Here is a 19,800-nt window from a genome sequence, read left to right on the forward strand (position 1 = left end):
AGATGTGGCCACATGACATGGACTACATTTCCCAGGATACCTTAACTGCATTTACCATGATGCATTCCCTTAAGGGGACAGCTCCCAATTCCTAACTAACTATATCTGGCTGGACAGAACAACACTTAATAATAGTCATGGTACAAATAAGCAATCAAATCATACTAGGAAACAGTCAATATAGATTGTAAGGATGCAAGTGACAAAGTTACAGTCACAAGTGGGAGGGGATGGGCGTTGTTCTGGTGTGCAGTGCTCTATAGCGTTGTCTTGAGGGTAGAAGTTGAAATAGTTTATGTTCGGGATGTGAGCAGCTGTAGATATTTTCACAGCCCTCTTTTTGACTTGTGCAGGATACAGGTCCTCCATGGACCTGTTGGTAGCAATTGTTTTTTCTGCAGTCCTAATTACTCTGGAGTCTGTGTCTGTCCTGTTGGGTTGCAGAACCAAACCAGACAGTTATAGAGGTGCAGATGACAAACTCAATCATTCCTCTGTAGAACGGTATCAGCAGCTCCTTGGGCAGTTTGAACTTCCTGAGTTGGCGCAGGAAGAGCATTCTTTGTTGTGCTTTTTTGATATTAGGTGATTTTTTGATATTAGGTGTCCATTTTAACTCTTGTGATATGATAGAACCTAGAAATTTGAAGGTCTCCACTGTTGATACTGTGTTGTCTAGTATTGTAAGAGGTGGTAGTATGGGAGGGTTTCTCCTAAAGTCTACCACCATTTCTACGGTTTTGAGTTCCAGATTGTTCCAGTTACACCACGAGGCAAGTTGTACAACCTCCTGTCTGTATGCGGATTTGCTGTTGTCTCGAATGAGACCAATCACTGCTGTATCATCTGCAAACTTCAGTATTTTAATAGATGGATCGTTTGAGATGCAGTCATTGGTATATAGGGAGAAGTGGAGATAGCACACAGCCTTGGGAGGCCCCTGTACTAATTGTACAGGTATCAGATGTGATTCCGCCTAGCTTCACCTGCTGCTTCCTGTCTGTTAGGAAGCTTATGATCCATAGAAGCTTATAAGCCTTCAAAGTGGCATCCAATTAGCGAGCTGAGCCCAAGGCCTGGCCTTCCCTCCGCCACCAGGCCCACAGCTAGGCTCCCTGACTGCCCAGCTCCTTCACTGCTCCCCAGACCCGCTGCTGCCAAGGAGCGGGGCAGGGGCCTGGAGGGCCTGAGCTGCTGTCCCCTCTCTGCCCAGTGATGAGGAGGGCGCCACACTCTGGCGGTTGGTCCAGACCATGCACAGGACCGGTCAGCCTTTCAGCAACAAGTTAAAACTTTTTTTTAAAGGGTCATTCAGATCAATTCCTCCCCAGAAAGGGAATCTTAAAACAAAAAAAGGTTTAATTCCTGTAGGGGGAGGGGAGGGCAGAAAAGCTGGAGACATTCTGGCTGCCTCTAATGATCTATCTGGCTCAGCTTCTGGTTTGTATCAACAAGGAGAAACGGACTTTTACTTCTTTAACAAGCACAGGTTGCACATTTTATCTAGAAACACTGCTCAACTGTTTCTAGGCCTTCTAGACATCCTTCTAGACATTTAAACAGAAACAGAAATTAAACCAAGAGTTCAAAGGAAGCAAATCCCCTATAGAGATAAAACCCAAAAATAATAATAATCCAAATTCGGCCTGGAGAATTTCCGCCTATTTTGGTGTACGGGAGTGGGTGGGAGGGGGGTGTTAAGCAGCAAACCAACCGAGGGCTTCTCTCCTCCTGCACTGTGTAGAGGAATAAGTCAGTCGACTGAAGAGAGAAAGTGAATGAGCTGGAATAACAAGAAATTAATGTTCTCCTGTGAAGCACTTTAAAAGACAACCAATTAATTCACTGGAAAACTAAGCTGCGCTCAGAAAATATGAAAAAGTAATCCCACCAGGTGTTTCCATTCCTCAGAATGGACTCGGATGAGACACAGCCTAGTGGGAAAGCGAGTTTTTTACACAAACTCTCCCGGTCCTGATGTTTTATTTCGTCTCTCTTTTCTTCTGCTGCATCCCATGTCCCAGGAGTGGCATTAGCGGAAGCACGTCCCTCCCTCAAGCACCCAGCTTTTGAGCAACTCTTTTCATTTCTGTCCTTGTTTAACTAGAGGGGAAGACAAAGAGGAAGGCTGACTTTATCTCTGAGTTAGCTCTCAATCCTCCTCAGGGCTTTTCTCCCACTCAGCCAGCGGGTGGGAGGGCAGCCCAAAGATGGCTCCTCTAATACATCTCAGTAAATGAAACTCTGCCCGTCTTGTGGGCCTGTTTGGGGCGCTTTGTCCAGATCCAATCCTCGGCCTGCTTGCTTCTGAGTAAGCTACTTGAGTTGAAGAAAGCACGTAAGGCTTAGTTTACTACTTGATTTTGATCTGCACGAACAAAGGGAAGTTGGTGTGTGTGGTTGTTAAGACAAGCTTTCCTTCAGTTGAAACAATAAATGAAAGCTGCGCCATGTAAACCGGACCCACAGACTGGCATGTGCACGTTTTCTATTTCGATATGAGACACATCTGATTTTAATAATATTCCCCTTTTTTGTTTTATTGCCCAACTCTAATCAGAACTTCAGTTAATATTTATATTTTCACACAATGATCCCAACCCTCACAAAATGCAACACAAAAGCAGCTTTGAGAAATGCTAAGAAGGTAATTCTTTAAGAAATAGGCAAAATACATGTTTATTGAAATTGACTTTGTACTGATTAAATACGCTTGATTTACAACAATTCTCAATTACTAAATTAAATTTTATTTGTACTTACATAAATATATCGTTTCTTTTTACTCCCAATAAATTTTATTTCCGTTTATTTCTTTCCCTTTCCATTTGTTCTTAATAAATTTAAAACCCTATCAAGTAAACAAAACGATGGTAATTTGTGAAGCTGACCCCCTTTTCTTCCCAGCAGAGCTCACAGGCCCCTGTCAACTTCCCTCTGAACACATGAAACTCTCATGAAGGGAAAGACTGATGGAAGCAGATTTTTTTTTTTTATAAAACAACTGTTTGGGTTTATGAATGCTTACTTAAAAGTAAGTTCCAACTGCCTGTTATGAGATTACTTTTGGGTGCCTGGATCTTTTTTTGGGGTGGGGGGAAGCGCAACTTTTGTCTAGTCGGGAGCTGGATTTTACTTTTGAAAATTAAACCGTTTTGGGTGCTGGGTGTGTTCCTGTTCCTGGGCACTTGGGCTCCACTTTGAGCTCTTTTGTGCTCTGGGGTGGTGGTGGTGGAAACCAATAAAGAACCCCTGAAAGTTGCCCTTCTGTGGTTTACATGAAATGGTAGGACCCCCCCAGTCGGCTCCCACCACAATCCTGCTAAATCCCCAGCCACCTGAAGCCCAATGGCTGAGGCAGACTTAATTCTGCATAGGGGGCATTTTTCTTGACCATTCTGATTGAAACGTTTCAACCTCGCCTACATCGCAGGATCCAACCTGGGTCGGTCAGCGGGACCCAGAGGCTCAGTCTTCCGAGCTTCCGGAGGCTTGTCCTGGAGCCCATTCTCGGGGAGCTTCTCCCTCCTCAGTGGGTGTGACACTGCCCGGTGAGAGAGAACTTCCCCGGGGACGGGCTCCAGATGGGCACGAGTCCAAAAGCTTGGAAGACAAAACGTCTGGTCCCGGTGACTGACCCAGATTGGGCCCTGGGACACATAGATTTGCCTCCGTTCACTCTGACATTGTTTACAGTGAAGAGCCACCCAATTTCTAATGCAGTCGCAAGGCACATTTTGTAGTGCTTCCTAATCTGCATCACATCAAGTGCCAGTACTGCTCATGGAAGAAAACAAAGGAACATTAAGACAGAAAATGATCAAAAATTAATGTCTCTGCGAAACAGCCTGTAAGCACCCACGCTTTGGGGGATCTGAAGCTCTTTGAATCTTGGCTTCTTTTTCTGACCACTTGTGCCAACTGAACTGGAAGAACGTCTTCAAGAGACTCCCAACTGCCTTCCTCCCGGGAACGTTGCCTACCTGTAGTCCCTTCAGTTGAACATCAGCTTCTCCTTCTAGAGTTGGACTTCTTACTAACAGCCACCTCTAGCCAGGGAGACGCTGTTTCTGCCCTCACACATACATGGAAGCCCAGCCTTTGTGTGTATACGTGAGGGCTGGCCTTCAAAGCGTCCATGTCCAATCCCATTACAACTGACTCAGTCAGTTGGGACACAGTCTCACAGAAAGAGGCAGCAGCCCCAAGGGACTGCAGACGGGCTGAGGCTGGCATCCCATGGATTCTGCCACCAGATCCAGAGGGCTTCAAGGTTAATTGCTCTTTTTTAAAACATATATAAGCATAAGCCAGAGATGAATGCAGCAGTATTCAATGGCCTGGGAAAACAGGTCTCTTCCCCAAAGGCTTTCTCCTAAAGGGTAGCAAGAGCAGTTGGGGGGGGGGGGGTTTCCATGGCCATTGGCTCCGTTAAGCCCCAAGGGGTCAGGGCTGACTCTGGAGCCACAAGCAGTCACGGAAAAAGCCTAGGCCCAAGTCCCAGGAAGTGCAATACGTCATTCAGATGACAACCAGAAACACCCTCCCTGGTACACAGACAAGAAATGTAGTAACTATATGAGCTAATTATACTGCATTGCATTGTGAGGCCACTTTGCCAAACTTCCACTGCCACTTTTAAACAGCCCAAACAATTAGGGTGGCTCCTCCCTACGTTTCTTCCCCTGGGGGCTCCTGGCTCCCTGGCCTGTTTCCTTAGGGAGCATCCGCTCCCTCGTCCCACTACAGTCGCCTCAATCAAGGCAGTGGGGCTGGGGGAGAAGGGTAATGAAGGACCTGAGGGGCGTCTCACTCCCTACTTGCTGGCCCACCTTCTGGAGCAGCTACAATTTCCAAACTGCCTTCATGAGGAATGCAGGGGAGGCAGAGTCCAGCCTTGGGTTTACTAAGCATCCAGCTCTCTCTCCCCCCCCCCACCCTACCAGCATCCCAGGCAGCGACACTGTTGCCTTAGCAGCCAAGCCAAGCTCCAGGCCACTTAAGGTGAGGTGGCTAAAAGTATGGGGGGGGGCAGCAGGACCCACCTCCTGATGGCCACCTGGTAATTCAGCAGTGAGAGCAATCCTGTCAGAGAAGCCCCACCTGCCAGGGGCTGTCCCCCCCCCTTGGCCCCAACCCTGCATGCTCCCAACCTCAAACTTGTCAGGAAGCAGCAATACAACATCAGAGGAGCATCAGCTTCCTCGTCGGGAGGACACCTAAGTCCCCTTCAGTTACATCTTAACGAGCCCATGATACAAAGTATGCTAGAGACCACAGTTTGAGCAAATAGGGATAGAAAACCATTTATGATTGAAATTTTTTTAAAAAAGCTTTAAAAAAAAAAAAAACTAAAGTCCCACTCTGTGAGCTGCTTTTGCCCCTTTCTTGAGGGATTGCTGGAGAACAAGTTTCCAAGATTCAAAGACATGGTAGCAAAATGAACCAACAAATAAACAACCAACCAACCTGAGCACACTAAATACAGTTAGATATAAATTCCTCTTTTAGACTGTGGTCAACAGAGGTCTAGACAAAGCTCTCCGCACATTCGCTGCTTTGTCTCCTGTCTGCTCCAAGTTTGAAAAGGTAATTGAACTCAGCCTGTAATTACAGGATTAGACCCAGATGGCCTCTCTGCGTTTCAGGGGAAGCAGCAGCAGCAGCAGCAGCAGCCTTGTTTGCATTCATTTTATGATTGCTGTAAGGTCAGACTTTTCAAAATATACTTTCATCTGTTAAATGGTTTCTTAGAATCCCCAGGGTAGATCTTCAATAACTGATGTTTTAAGCAATTTCAGCCTATCAGATCTCCCTTTGAATATAATAAGTTGCTCGTTTTCTAGTATTACATACATGCATGTAGGTTAATTGCTACATTCCGCATATTTTCAAAATTGCCTTTTTAAAAAAAAGAAATAGATGTTTTCATTAAATAGGCATAGGACTTAGACAAAAATGTCTTTTATTTTAGCATGAGCATCATCTATTCATCACTGCAACAATACACAGTTGCTCAGCTAATTATAACAACAATTACCCCATGAACAGCAATCAACCAAGAGGGTAGCAGAAAGCCCAGGGCCAGCACTGCCCGACCCACCGTCCGCTCTGAAGGATGCCTGCAGAGATCCCAACAAAAGGCACCCAGGGTGGGGCCGTTACAGCCGGTCAGTGAGAGGGAGAGGAAGAGATTCAAAGCCAGGATTAAACTTGAAATGGGCAGGATTTCTCTGGCGCTCTGTGGGGGAAGAGCTCTGTGGCTCACGTTAAGAGGGGCAAATGCTCAACACTGCAGCAGAAGGCGCCCAGGCTAACTGTGCCCGCCACCCTCCTTTGGCCACGCTGCAAAAGAAGTGAACATGTGCTGAAGAAGCAGCACCCCTGCGTGCACCCGGGGGTGGGTGGGGTGGGTGGGAACAAAGACTTTCATACCCCCCCCAAAAAAAAATCCCTAATTTTTTAAACATTATTTGTCTTTAGGTGACATAGAATTCATTCAAGTGAGCCAACTTCTATTATGAAGCAACTCACATTAAAACCATGTGTCTCCCAAGAATTCAAATATCACTATCGCAATTATTTTATGTTTAAACTGAAAATAGTCTCCAGAGTTCAGAGGGATCAAATTATTATTTGTACATTCCCCATATTTTTCCTACAAATCAAAAATATTGAATTTCCATTATAGAACTAATACATTAAATTTACTTTTCAAGGGAAGTCACAAACTTCTTCTAAACTTCCAATCATTTCTAGGCTAAAGGAAATATCAAGCACCCTTGTATCAAAATACAAAATACAAACAATGTGGATTTAAACCATCCGCACACTGAACGTTCAACAGATTAATTTTACTTATACTATATTAATATTTTAATTGGATAGCCGATTCACGTGGGAAAGTAAATTTGAAATTAATGCCAATCACATGCTGTTTGGTACATGATCTTCCCAGCACCCTTTAATTCATCTGTGGCTCTTTATCCAGAGAGGCCCCCCCACCCCCTCAGTGGTGACCCATGGTTACGTAAGGGCCATTGACTCTATGGCCAGCCCACGGGTGATGGCAATTTCAGGCACCTGAGTCCACGATCTCTGAGGTGGAAGCCAGATGCCAGTTTGGTCTAGTGGTGAAGGTGCTGCATTAGAAACCGAGGGGGGACGGGGGGGGGGGACGACGACTCTTTTCCAGTCTTAAACATGAAAACTGGCTGGGTGACCTTGGGCCAGTCCCTCCCACTCAGCCCAACCCCACCTCAGAGGGTTGCTGTTGTGGGGAAAAGAGGAGGAGGAGGAGGAGGCAATATTAGATATGGTCATTGCCTTGAGTCACTTGTACAGTAACACAGGCAGGATAACAATCTAGACGATACATAAATTTCTCTTTCTCACCTCTCAAGCAAATTCAAATAATCAGCCTCAGGCCTGCTGAAAATGAAAAAAGCATCCATATATACCTGGACGTGTGGGAGTTTGCTACCTGCTAAATGCCAAAATCTGTAACAAGGCAATCCTTTCATTAAGTGGGGAAAAATTCATAAAGCAGCATGAGGACATCTGATTCTAAACCACGAGTCCCATATTTAGCCAGAGACTTGGGAGGTGAGAAATGTGACAATCATGTTAGGCTCCAGCAAATGCTTTCAGGTCACCCCTTCATGGCAAGAGATATTGTTATGGAAGAACAAGGGTTGATTCTCCATTTAACGGAAACACTTGGGAATCATGAATCATTACTGATAGGTGATTGTTTATATTTAAGCTTTCATCACCAAAATCCCAAGAATCTTGAAACCAGCTCTGGAAACCCATGATTAGGGTTTCAGCTGTGTGTTTAATGTGGCAAATTAACGTGCATGACCAGGAGTTTATTTTCGAGGAGGCGTTTGTTGGTGTGGAAGAAAAGGGGCCAGCTTCTGTTGTCCTTTTGCTTGTGTGACTCCCCCAGCCTCGCCTCTTAGTAAAGAGGAGTAAAGGTATATAGGCTATGACACGACAAAGCTAAACCTACTAATTTTATTTACCAGTGGAGAAATAAGATGGTATTACCTAGAAGCAGATAAGGAGAATACATAGGATTTGATAGATAATTTGTAGATCTGAGTTCTTAACAAAAACTGAAAAGATCAAACAATTACAAAGGAAAAATAACTTCACTGTTAATCATTTCATTTAACAAATACTGCCTCAACCTTCATCTCAAGAAAATAATTTAGGGAAGTTTCAGTATCTTCTCATAAACTAATGCAAAAAAAAAAAAAAAAAATTCAGATAACAAATAAGAGATTATATAACTCTGTGCATCCAACTGTAAAAAATGGGTGGTCATCCCAGGAAAACTAACAACATAGTATGCAGGATGAAATAACTTTATTAATGATGTTGGCAGTACTACCATTTTGGCAAAATAGACTTTTCAAAACCTGCACTGTCTATCAAACCACCAAATTCTAAAGCATTAAGCAACTGTTAGAGGGATACACTTTGTTGAGCACTGGCTTCTGTCCTTGTACCAATTGATAGTATCCTCTAACATATTCATCTAGTATATTCATCTAGTCACTTCCCTTTTTTGTCCCAGTACTTCAGCTTTTTTTTTTCTTCATTGTTGATAAACATTACATACAACAGCTTGGATTTTTTCACTCAGTTTGCTTTTCCTTTAGCACAAATGATGCTAAGCAGGCAACTGTTTTATGGATTCTGAAGCAATGAATAGTTACTGGGCTAAATTTCAACTAATATAACTAACTACTAATATTCGTCTCTTGCTGAAAAAAAAGAAACAACATAATGCTAAACTTCAATTCATTGCAGAAAACTGAATTATTTTGTTATAAGAAGCAACCAATAAATCTTCTTCCTTGCCCCTCTCAATCACACAACAAGAATTTAACCTAAATAGCAAATGCCAGTTGTGTTTATTATAAACTAGATGATAGTTTGATGATGACCTGCTAAAATTTGTTCTTAAACACAACTCTTTAAATACCTCCCTATCAAGACATGGGCAAAAAAGGAGGAAAAGGTAGTCCAAAGTCAAAGGAACTTTAATATTAATAAAAAATCATGTAGCTTTTTTTAAGATCTTGGCAATGAAGTTTTGAAACAGGATTATTTCAAGAACATGCACATCTGTTTAATATTACAAGCCAACTGTCAACATCCTAACTGAAGTTCTAATTTAATATCTTTTCTTTCTTTCTTAATGTTTTACCTTTAATCAATGCCTTGCGAGAGTATCAGCTTTCTATATGAAACTGTTAAATATAATGAAATGTTATTGCAGCATGTTTACAAAATCATAGTTCGAGAACTTTGTATTTTTCTAAAGCCTAACCACAACTTAATTATCTGCAGGACATTCCAGCTTGCAAATGGACGCCCCGGTTCTTCATCGATATAGCTACACTGAGCTCTGCAAATGCCACAACAGAGTTTTCTTTCCAAAAGGCAGCATTCCGGCTTTTAAGCATGACCTTTCTTTTCATTAAACATTCATTTTGGTGCTAATGATTAGGTTGCTTTCATGCTTCCCTTTCTCACTATTTCAATCTCCTCACGTTTGCTAGAGCTGCAAAACCAAGGACGTGATACGGGAATAAGTGCAGAGACTTGTTTGAACAAGGCAAGAGATGTTTAATTGAAGAGCAAAAACTACAAGTGCATAGGGAAGGCTGTTAAGGAGCCATTCAGCACTTCATTGCCACAATTTCTTTTTAAACAATTTTGAAAAGACAACAACGTTAAGAGACAACAATACAGAAATTTCAAACTCCAATATGTACAAACTGCCCAGTAAATTACTTTGTGACTTAGCTCTGAAAACAAAATTAACACAAAGGGACCTCATTTGATCTACTATCAAACTCGATTTCATTGAGGGCCACATCAGGGTTGTGTTTTACCTTGGGGCGCCGGGTGGACGTCACCAGGGTGGGCATGGGGGGGGGGCTAACCTGTGGTGGCCAAGTGCTAAGGCAGGACTTGCCTCGGACCCTCCCTCCCCCTATAATAATCTCCTTCCTTCCTTTTGTTCTTCTTCTTCTTTCCCCTCTTTCCTTGTTTTTCCTTCCTTGCTCTCTTCCCATCCTTCCTTCTTTTTCTTTGTCTTTCCTCTTTTCCTTTCTCCTTTCCTGTCCCTTCCTGGATTCTCAAATGCAAAAGGGGGAATGTTCTCCTTTTGTTGTTTTGTTTTCAGTTTCTTTTGCTAGCCCTCTGCCAGCGAAAACAGAGCTGGGGGCCCTCGCATTTTCCCTGGCAGAGGACTGCAAGTGTCCATTACAGCTGGAAACGGAGCTCCATTTTCCCTGGCAGAGGCGCTGCGGGTCAGTCCTTTGCCATTTCCAGGGCAGCCCGCAGGCCAGATCTAAGCACGGATCCGGCCCACGGGCCTTGATTGACACTCCTGATCTACTGTATCAAACTGGGGAACATGCTGTCTTATACCCAATGCAGGATACCCGCCATGCTACCAAATGACAAATCCAAAGGAAAACTGGGATGAATTTTGCCTTTGATTTGGCCCCGATGACAGGGCCAAAATATAAGAAAGCACTCCCTATCCAATAATAAAATCCTAATACATTTATCAAGTTTCTGGCTCTCATGTTTAAAAGAGTCAGTTTCAATCCTAACTTTCATTTCATTTTTATATAATCTCCCCAGGATCCAGAAGTCTGACAGTCATTTCTTATTTAAAATTCCTTTGTTACTATTTTATTTTCCTTACAGAAACAAATTAGATATTAACACTCAAATAACACATTCACAAACTCATAACAAAAACACAAAGCTGCATTTGTTATATTTAGGTAAATAACTGAAGTTTATGGGCTGTGTTGAAAAAGTATTTACCTCCCCATTTTCTATAATTTAATTCAGGATAAACAAATATCATTATAGCTTTAAGGTCTATTTCCAAATATTACAACTTTGACAGTTCTCATCTCTTTGTTTTTAAACAGCCAAATTAAGTGAAACTTAAATAAAGGAAAAGTATTAAATACTGTAAGATGGCTACCCTATTTGGAATTATAGATTTGAAAATTTTGCTCAGCAAAGTATCTGAGATATTTCTTTTTGTTTCCACAGCTTACAGCTTTTCCTCCTTCGAAAAACATAGAAATGTGCCACGATAAAGTGAGCGTGGAAGGTGTTAAAGAGGAACCTAGAATAGAGCTTTAAAATTTAAACAAAGGCAATACTTGGAAAAAACAGCTAACAAGGTGTCAACATTGTGAGAAATTCTGGTACTGGTCAACTGTAAGAAATGAGATCCAACAAAGACATTCTTCTATAAAAAACACATTTTCTGTTCATGAATAATCACCCCCCCCTCCAAAAAAAAATTGAATTGCTTCTGAACCTTTCAATAGATCACTAGAGATGTGCTATGTTCCTTCCTGCTTCAAACGTTCTACCATCATCCCAGTGCCAAGGAAGCCCTTCATCAAGGAACTGAATGACTACAGACCAGTTGCTCTAACATCTGTAGTTACGAAAATCTTTGAAAGGCTTGTGCTGTCCCACCTGAAAACCATCACGTATCCGCTGTTAGATCCCATGCAGTTTGCATACCGAGCAAATAGATCGACAGATGATGCTGTTAACATGGCTCTGCATTACATCCTACAACACCTTGAATCTCCAAATACCTACGCAAGGGTCCTCTTTGTAGACCTCAGTTCAGCATTCAATACCATCATTCCAGACACTCTTCTAAATAAATTAACTAGCAGTACCTGAACACACTTGTAAGTGGATCATAAGCTTCCTAACAGACAGGAAGCAGCAGGTGAAGCTAGGCGGAATCACATCTGATACCTGTACAATTAGTACAGGGGCCTCCCAAGGCTGTGTGCTATCTCCACTTCTCCCTATATACCAATAACTGCATCTCAAACGATCCATCTGTTAAAATACTGAAGTTTGCCGATGACACAACAGTGATTGGTCTCATTCGAGACAACGATGAATCTGCATACAAACAGGAGGTTATACAACTTGCCTCGGGGTGTAACCGGAACAATCTGGAACTGAACACACTCAAAACCATAGAAATGGTGGTAGACTTTAGAAGAAACCCTCCCATACTACCACCTCTTACAATACTAGACAACACAGTATCAACAGTAGAGACCTTCACATTTCTAGGTTCTACTATATCACATGACCTAAAATGGACACCTAACATCAAAAACCTCATCAAAAAAGCACAACAAAGAATGCTCTTCCTGCGCCAACTCAGGAAGTTCAAACTGCCCAAGGAGCTGCTGATCCAGTTCTACAGAGGAATGACTGAGTCTGTCATCTGCACCTCTATAACTGTCTGGTTTGGTTCTGCAACCCAACAGGACAGACACAGACTTCAGAGAGTAATTAGGACTGCAGAAAAAAACAATTGCTACCAACCTGCCTTCAATCGAGGATCTGTATACTGCTCGAGTCAAAAAGAGGGCTGTGAAAATATTTACAGACCCCTCACATCCCGGACATAAACTGTTTCAACTCCTTCCCTCAAAATGACGCTATAGAGCACTGCACACCAGAACAACTAGACACAAGAACAGTTTTTTCCCAAAAGCCATCACTCTGCTAAACAAATAATTCTCTCAACACTGTTCAACTATTTACAAATTCTGCACTACTATTACTGTTAATCTTATCATCAATCCTTATCACCCATCCCCTCCCACTTGTGACTGTATGATTGTAACTTTGTCGCTTGTATCCTTACGATTTATATTGACTGTTTCCTTGTATGATTTGATTGTTGATTGTATCTTATGACTATCATTAAGTGTTGTACGCTATGATTCTTGAATCTTAATGAATGTACCTTTTCTTTATGTATACTGAGTATTTACACCACGACAAATTCCTTGTGTGTCCAATCACACTTGGCCAATATTCTATTCTATTCTATTCTATTCTATTCTATTCTGTGCTTCCTAGAAGGATCTATCCAAGTGGTCTCATTTATGGAGTACTTCTAAACAGATTTTCATCTTTGTGATCTTGGTTCACAATGAGAACACGTCCCTCTTCCAAATCAAAAGGTCTTCAATCTACTCACGTGTATTAGCAGATAAGAGAACATCAAAAGACAGCATCCGTCTCTCGGCTCCAAAGGCCAGGCCAAGCTCAGGGTCTGCCCTCTGCCCATTTGCAAACTCTGGAGAAGAGCTGGCAGTATGACAATCTTCCAACACACAAGCCAGGCTGGAATAGTTTACCCGCAGGATCATACGTGAATGAATGTCCCAGAGACAACAGAGAGGGGGAAACCACTTGTCTGCACAGTTCTGTGAAAAAAATATTCACCCTCTGATTTTTTTGCATATCTTTTACAGTGAATGTTACCAAAACCACTTGAGGTCCTGCTGATGCATAACTAGAGTCTGAGTCAGCAAGTGCCCCCACTTGCTTATTTCATTTATTCCTAGAGAAAGCCATCCAGCCTGCTGTGTGCCTGGCCTCATAGGGCCAAGGCACAATCAAACCTTCTCTGTCACGTCAGTTCAAGGGCAGATGTGTAAGGACTTCACTAAGCCATCACGGCTGACGTGGGCCATCCCTGTCTCCAGCTGGCTTCCCTTGCCACAATGCAGAGGTTGCCACACAGGTTCAAGAGACCTGTTTGAAAACCTTCCTTAAAAGGTCCCTGATGCCGATCAGTCTGGAAAGCACTACAGACCAATTTCGGAAGCTCTGGGGGGTCTCCAATCCACAGTCTTGAAATGGAAAAGACTGGAGACCACAAAGAATCTCAAAGGTGCCCATCCTGTCAAAATCACTCCAAAAACTGAACTTTAAAATTGCTCTGGATGCCATGAAGAATCTCAAAACAGCACCCGAGGATCTATAAAGGTTCTCTTGATTTTCCTGCCACGGGGTTCGTGACTCCATCATTGGAAAGGCACTGACTAAAAATGGGGTTCCTGAGAGAGTAGAAAAGCAAAAGGGCCCCAAGGCTTTTTTTCCAGGGCTCCAGGAAGCCCTTGGCTAGCCCTTCAAATGCCAGGAGAAATGCAAAGGACACAGGTAAGATAGCAGGGAAACTTCCTGGGTTTCAAAGCTGCTAACGTCCAGTGGAAACAAAACCATGAATTCCACAACAGTTTTTATGCCACCCCGTGCACAAAGGTGGCGGCATTTTGACTCCAGGGTGCTTTGCTGACCCAAGACCTGGACAGCTTACCGTCCCTGAGGACGGTATGAGCTCCGCCTGGGAGCATCGGGCCATCTCTCCTTCTTCAGCTGAAGCACAAGCGAACTCTGAAGCAAGACAAGGATCTCTTGCAGAACCTAAGAGAGAAGCCTACAAGAGAACAATGAAGAATCAGATCAGCATTTTGGAAAAGCCAAAACACGATCCAGACTTAAATCACACAGAAATGTTGCGATGGGACTTAAAATAGGAAAGCCGTGTAATAAAACCCCCAAGTGTTATTGAAGAAGTCTGCAATGAAGCAATGGGCCAGGATGCCTACGTAGCAAAGTTACATTAAACACCAAAAATTGGAACTACTTATTTACTCACGCTCAACTCCTTTTTAATATTAAGAAGGTCCATGAAATGTTTTGATACTACTCAATGGCAAAGGTTTACAAAAATTATATTGCAAAGGGAATGAATTCTTTTCACAGTAATATAAAATACAGATAATCAGACCCACATTACAAAAATTGTCTCCCACAATGTATACACATCAGAATCAAATTACATTGAACAGAGTGAGTTGGTTATGAAATGGGTAGCTACGTAAATACGATTTATAAATAGTATATGAATAATAGACACTCTTCAGTCTTTTCTCGATAAAATTAAAGATTATGTTCTCGTTATTCACCATTTAATTGCTGCTGTTGTTTGCTGCATTATTTAATCTATTTTCACCCACAATGTTGCACTGGCATATTTTATTACAGTCATATCTTTGGGTTACTCGTATTATCTTTTTAAAATTACGTACGGCATCCTCAAAGCATAAATTATAAAAATAACTAATCCTTAGTAATTCTTGATTGAACTATTTTTCCAAAAAGTAAAACCAAAGTAAAACCTTGTTGTCTCAAATGACGGCCTAAGAGGTCCACTGTAATCAATCCATACAGATAAATGTTCTTTTCATAACAAGGGCTCAGACATGCTGATTTCAGCCTCCTAAAAATATAAAATAATAAACAACCAAATAAAAACAAATCAGGCTGCTAAAACCACCTATTAAAAAGTGAACAAGGACCAAGCAGGCAGTCCTATTTTTTTCCTACGACAACTATTATTCTGGGTGGCTCTGGATCTCCCTGCTCCTAGGCCAGGCATGCAGGAGGGCGGCCACCCGTTGAATCATGCCAACCTGCTGTGACGGACAGTGGCCTAATCTTTGAGGGCAAGCCTGCCCGGAGAAGACCCAATGGAGCATTTTCACAGCCCTCTGAGGAAAAAATTGACATGCTAAGTGTATTTGGCAAACTGTTGCAAAAAGGGAGATCCAGAAAGAGAGCCAGCTTTTTTCAAATGTGTAAAGTAAGTAACGGTTGCTTCAAATCGCTGAACAGAATTCATGTGGTATATGCCATTTTCTTAATACTCAAAACAAAAACAAATTACAAAACCAATTTCTGTCTACACTGCATGAATTGTACAATAACAAATGTAACAAACCAGTCATAACAATAATAATTACAGCCAAACTATTTCAGGCACCAAAACAACTAGACTGAATAGCATTATCTGAACATGCTATTTGCCACAACTTTAGTGCTTAAATCTGATTGCCTCTTAATTTTTAAATAATCTTGAGATGAATAAGTTTATTGCAGAATCCAATAACAGATTATAACTGTTGGAAGGTACCTTGTAGGTCATCTAGTCCAACCCCCCACCCAGAGGTGTCAAACTCGCGTCGTCATGGTGACGACAGGTGACGTAGGGGCTTTTTCCCCCTTTGCTAAACAGGGTGGGGGCAGGGGCAGCACATGAAGCATCTGGCCCACAGACCGTGAGTTTGACACCCCTGCCCTACACCATATCTGACAAATGGCAGTCCAGTCTCTTCTTGAAAGCTTCCAGTGATGAAGCTCCCACAATTTCTGAAGGCAACTTCTGTTCCATGGGTGGATTGTCCTCACCGTCAGAAAGTTTCTCCTTATTTCCAGGTTGAATCTCTCCTGGATCAGTTTCCATCCATTATTCCTTGTCTGGCCTACAGGCGCTTTAGAAAATAGCTTGGCCTCTTCTTCCTCTCTGGGGCAGCCCCTCAAATCTTGGAAGACTGCTCTTCTGTCTCTCTTTACTAGACTAGCCATGCCCAGTTCTTGTAATCTTTCTTCGTATGTTTTAGCCTCCAGTCCCCTCATCATCCTGGTTGCTCTTCTCTGCACTTTTTCTAGAGTCTCAACATCTTTTTTTATCGTGTGGTGACCAAAACTGGATGTAGTACTCTAGGTGTGGTCTTACTAAGGCTTTAAAGAGTAGTATTAGTACCTCAATTGATCTTGATTGTATCCTTCTGCTAATGCAATTTAGGATTGTGTTGGCTTTTTTGGCTGCCACCGCACACTACTGGCTCATATTTAACTTTATTGTTATTGTAATTTGATATATTTATGGCCATTTTTCTACAGAAAGAATGATTTTAGTACATTTCCTTGGTTATGCTAGATTTTCCAAAGATTCCCCATGAATAACATACATAACAATTATACTATTACAACAAATAACAGCATGATAAAGCAATTCCATTGTATTATTTAACTTACATTGTTATAGCAGAATAAATAGGACTTCAGCCATGAACAAATGGAGGAAAGCCTGAACTAAAACTTTTTCCAGGAATCCAGCAGGGCCATATAGGAATATGAACGTTGCCAAAGACCAAAGGAGATTAAAATTAAAAGAGAGATACTGCAGTACGCACCCGCTCATAAGCCACTTAAAATGGATTTTTCAAACTTAAAAGATGCCTATAGCCCTTGATTTACGACCACAATTGAGCCCAAAATTGCTGTTGTTAAATGAGACATTTCTGCTCCATTTTATGAACTTTCTTGTCACAGTTGTTAAGTGGATGATTGCAGTTAAGTTAGCAACATGGTCATTAAGTGAATCTGGCTTCCCCATTGACTTTGCTGGTTAGAAAGTTACACCAGTGTTCCAGGATCACGATCACATGATCCTGGAACACTGCAACAGTCACAGTCAGCCTCTGAATTTTGATCACGTGACTATGGGGATTCTGCAATTGTCATAAATGTGAAAAAAGGTCAAAGGTTGCTTTTTTTCAGTGCTGTTTTAACTTTGAATGGTCACTAAATGAACTGTTGTAAGTCAAGGACTACCTGCATGGTAATTTTGCAAATAGTAACTATGTACAATTGAATTCTGCCTTCATCTGGACACAAAATTGGCCCCTGAAAAGGCAGAAACCCAGGAAATAAAGTTGTTATAATTTTCAGTACATCAAAACATCAGTTGCAATCTGCTCTTATTATGAAACCTATTATATTTTGTGTTACATCTCTACTGACAATTCATTTTTTAGAATGGCATATTCTAATATTTATCAGAAGTATTTTCACCCTGCAAACGTCAATAATTAAGACTTTTAAGACAGTACTCCAAGCATGTAAACACCCCAAAAAGGGGGTAGAGGTGGGGGTGAAGGCTGGAGGAAAAAAAGAAAGGCAGACCCGCCCTTATCACAAGTTTTGACAGGCAGCTGGAATAGCCACCCTTCTCCAGGGGCAGCCCAGGCTTCAGCATCTCTTTCTGAGAAAAAGCCACCACCATGGGGATGGCAGGAGGAAGGCAGGAAAGTGCAGGGAACAGCCCTGCAAACGGTGAAGCAGAGAAGCTGGTCCTGGCCTGCACCTCACTCCGCCGTGCCAGGCAACGCAGGAAGTGCGGCATTTCATTTGGAAGAGGCAGTCCAGATTTGGGAAGGAAGATATTGAAGGCTGTCGTGGCTTTTTAAAGAAGCCAACATACACCACTAACCATGGACGCCCGCTGTGATTTTAAGTCTAGGAGAACACAGGACCCAGGGATTGTATTTCCACAAACTGCGTCTACTTTTTTCCCTTAATAGGAAGGTGGAAAGTGCCTCAATTCCCAGGGAATTCAAAAGGGAGCTTCTGAATGGGTTAACCGCCTCTGTCTTTATGGCCCACCCTGAGGTTGTCTGAACTGGAAACAGGGCTGGTTTCAGCAGGTGAGGGTGGTGGTGGTGAGGAAAACAGCAGGAGGATTTGGTACCGTCGCCTCGAGTTATTATTTTTATAATAAATACAACAAATCTAAAATTGTCAGAATAGGCTTCTAAACATAGATTGGCAAGGCGCCTTCTGAACCTAGACTGCGGGCACGCACGCACACACACACACACACACACAATCTCCCCCAAGTGTCTGGTCCTCAGCAGAGAGAGGGAGGAGGCCGGCGCCCGCCCGCCCCCCCGCCCCCGCTTTGCTCCGGGCAGGAATTCAAATCCAGACGCCCATAGCGAAGGGGAACATCCCTCCCCCACACACACACACACCGCCCTCCCCCACCCTCCGTCGGGAGTGCCTTCCCGGAGCGCAAGGATGGCGATGAGGCTCCTTCTGGCCTCCGGGCCTTCCTGCCCGAAGGAATTTTCCGCTTCCCGGGAAGGGGAGCCGAGTCGTCCGAGGAGGAACCGGCTCGAAGCCCGGGGTTCCTGTCCTGCCAAGGCTTCCCGCGCCCTCCTCGGACTCGCCGCCCGGCACAGCCGCCTCCTCCCCCACCGCAGGAGCTGGCAGGGCAGGGCTCGGGGGGCGCATGGGTGGGTCTCCTTCTCCTCCACACACACACACACACACACACACAGCAGAAGAGGAGCCCCCGGCCCTCCCCGCGCCGCCCGGTCCCCTCTCCCGGCCTGGGGCCGAACCCGGCGGTTCCCTCCTCCCCTCCCCGGCGGGTTCTCCGCGGACCCCCTCCTTGCTCCCTCCCTCCACAGGCCCAGGTCCCCTCCTCCCCCGCACTGGGGCCGAGGCCTAAGCGGAGCCTTCGCCACTCACCACTTCGCGGGCGCGGGCGGAGAAGCCTCCCTTCCCCGGGGGTCGCGCCTGGGCCAGAGGGCGGCGGGCTCGGCTCCTCCGGGCGGGACGCCCAGCGCCTTGTTGCGCGTCTTCACCGTCTTGACGGAGGCCTTGAACAGCGCCGTGATGTCCGCCGCCGCCATGACGGGAGGGGGGAGGGGCTGGGCCCGAGGCGGGAGGGGGGAGAGGAGGGCCCGGCGAAAGGGGGAGGGGGAGAGTCCGCCCTTTTGCGGGCTGCAGACGGGGGGGGAGGGCAAAGGCCGCGGCCCCTCCGTCCCCAGTCTGCCCTCCCACCGCCACCTCTCTGAAAGGCTGCAATGGCCTCTAGGAAGGTTGCAAGTTTTCCTCCATTTAACAAGAGCTCTTCTCGCGACCCTTCGAAGTCGTCACAACGCTCGGGGGGGAAAAGCGACCCGTTTCTCACCCCTTTCTGGCATCCCCGCGATCCCCATTTCGATCTTGGCAACTGTATCAAAGCCCCCCGCTCCCCTCCCCTCCCGCGATCCCCTATTGCGGCTTAAAGTCAATAGGGAAGCCAGATTCGCTTAACAACCCCGTGACTAAGTGAGCAACGGCAGTGATTCACATAACAGCTGTGGCAAGGAAGATCGAAAAATGGGGCAAAACTCGCCTAACAATTGTCTCGCTTAGCAACAGAAATGTTGGGCTCGATTGTCAAGGATGGACAAGGTAGTCAAGGACTACCTGTATAAGTTGCACAAAGAATTA

At 44.0% G+C, this 19,800-nt stretch overlaps 1 protein-coding gene across 3 annotated transcripts in view; it reads right to left on the reverse strand.

Moving 5' to 3' along the window:
* Positions 1 to 19,224, reverse strand: part of STX18 (syntaxin 18) — a 58,535-nt gene extending 39,311 nt beyond the window's left edge. For all 3 annotated transcript variants that reach the window (XM_087963721.1, XM_087963720.1, XM_026688528.2), the window contains exon 1: positions 19,051 to 19,224. The gene's annotated coding sequence lies outside the window, so the exon portion shown is untranslated. The remainder of the gene's footprint in view (positions 1 to 19,050) is intronic.
* Positions 19,225 to 19,800: the final 576 nt, after the last annotated feature.

This window comes from Notechis scutatus, chromosome 4, assembly GCF_049901735.1.
Source record: "Notechis scutatus isolate UNSWTSFEM ecotype Mainland chromosome 4, rNotScu1.2, whole genome shotgun sequence".
Lineage (NCBI taxonomy): Eukaryota > Metazoa > Chordata > Lepidosauria > Squamata > Elapidae > Notechis > Notechis scutatus.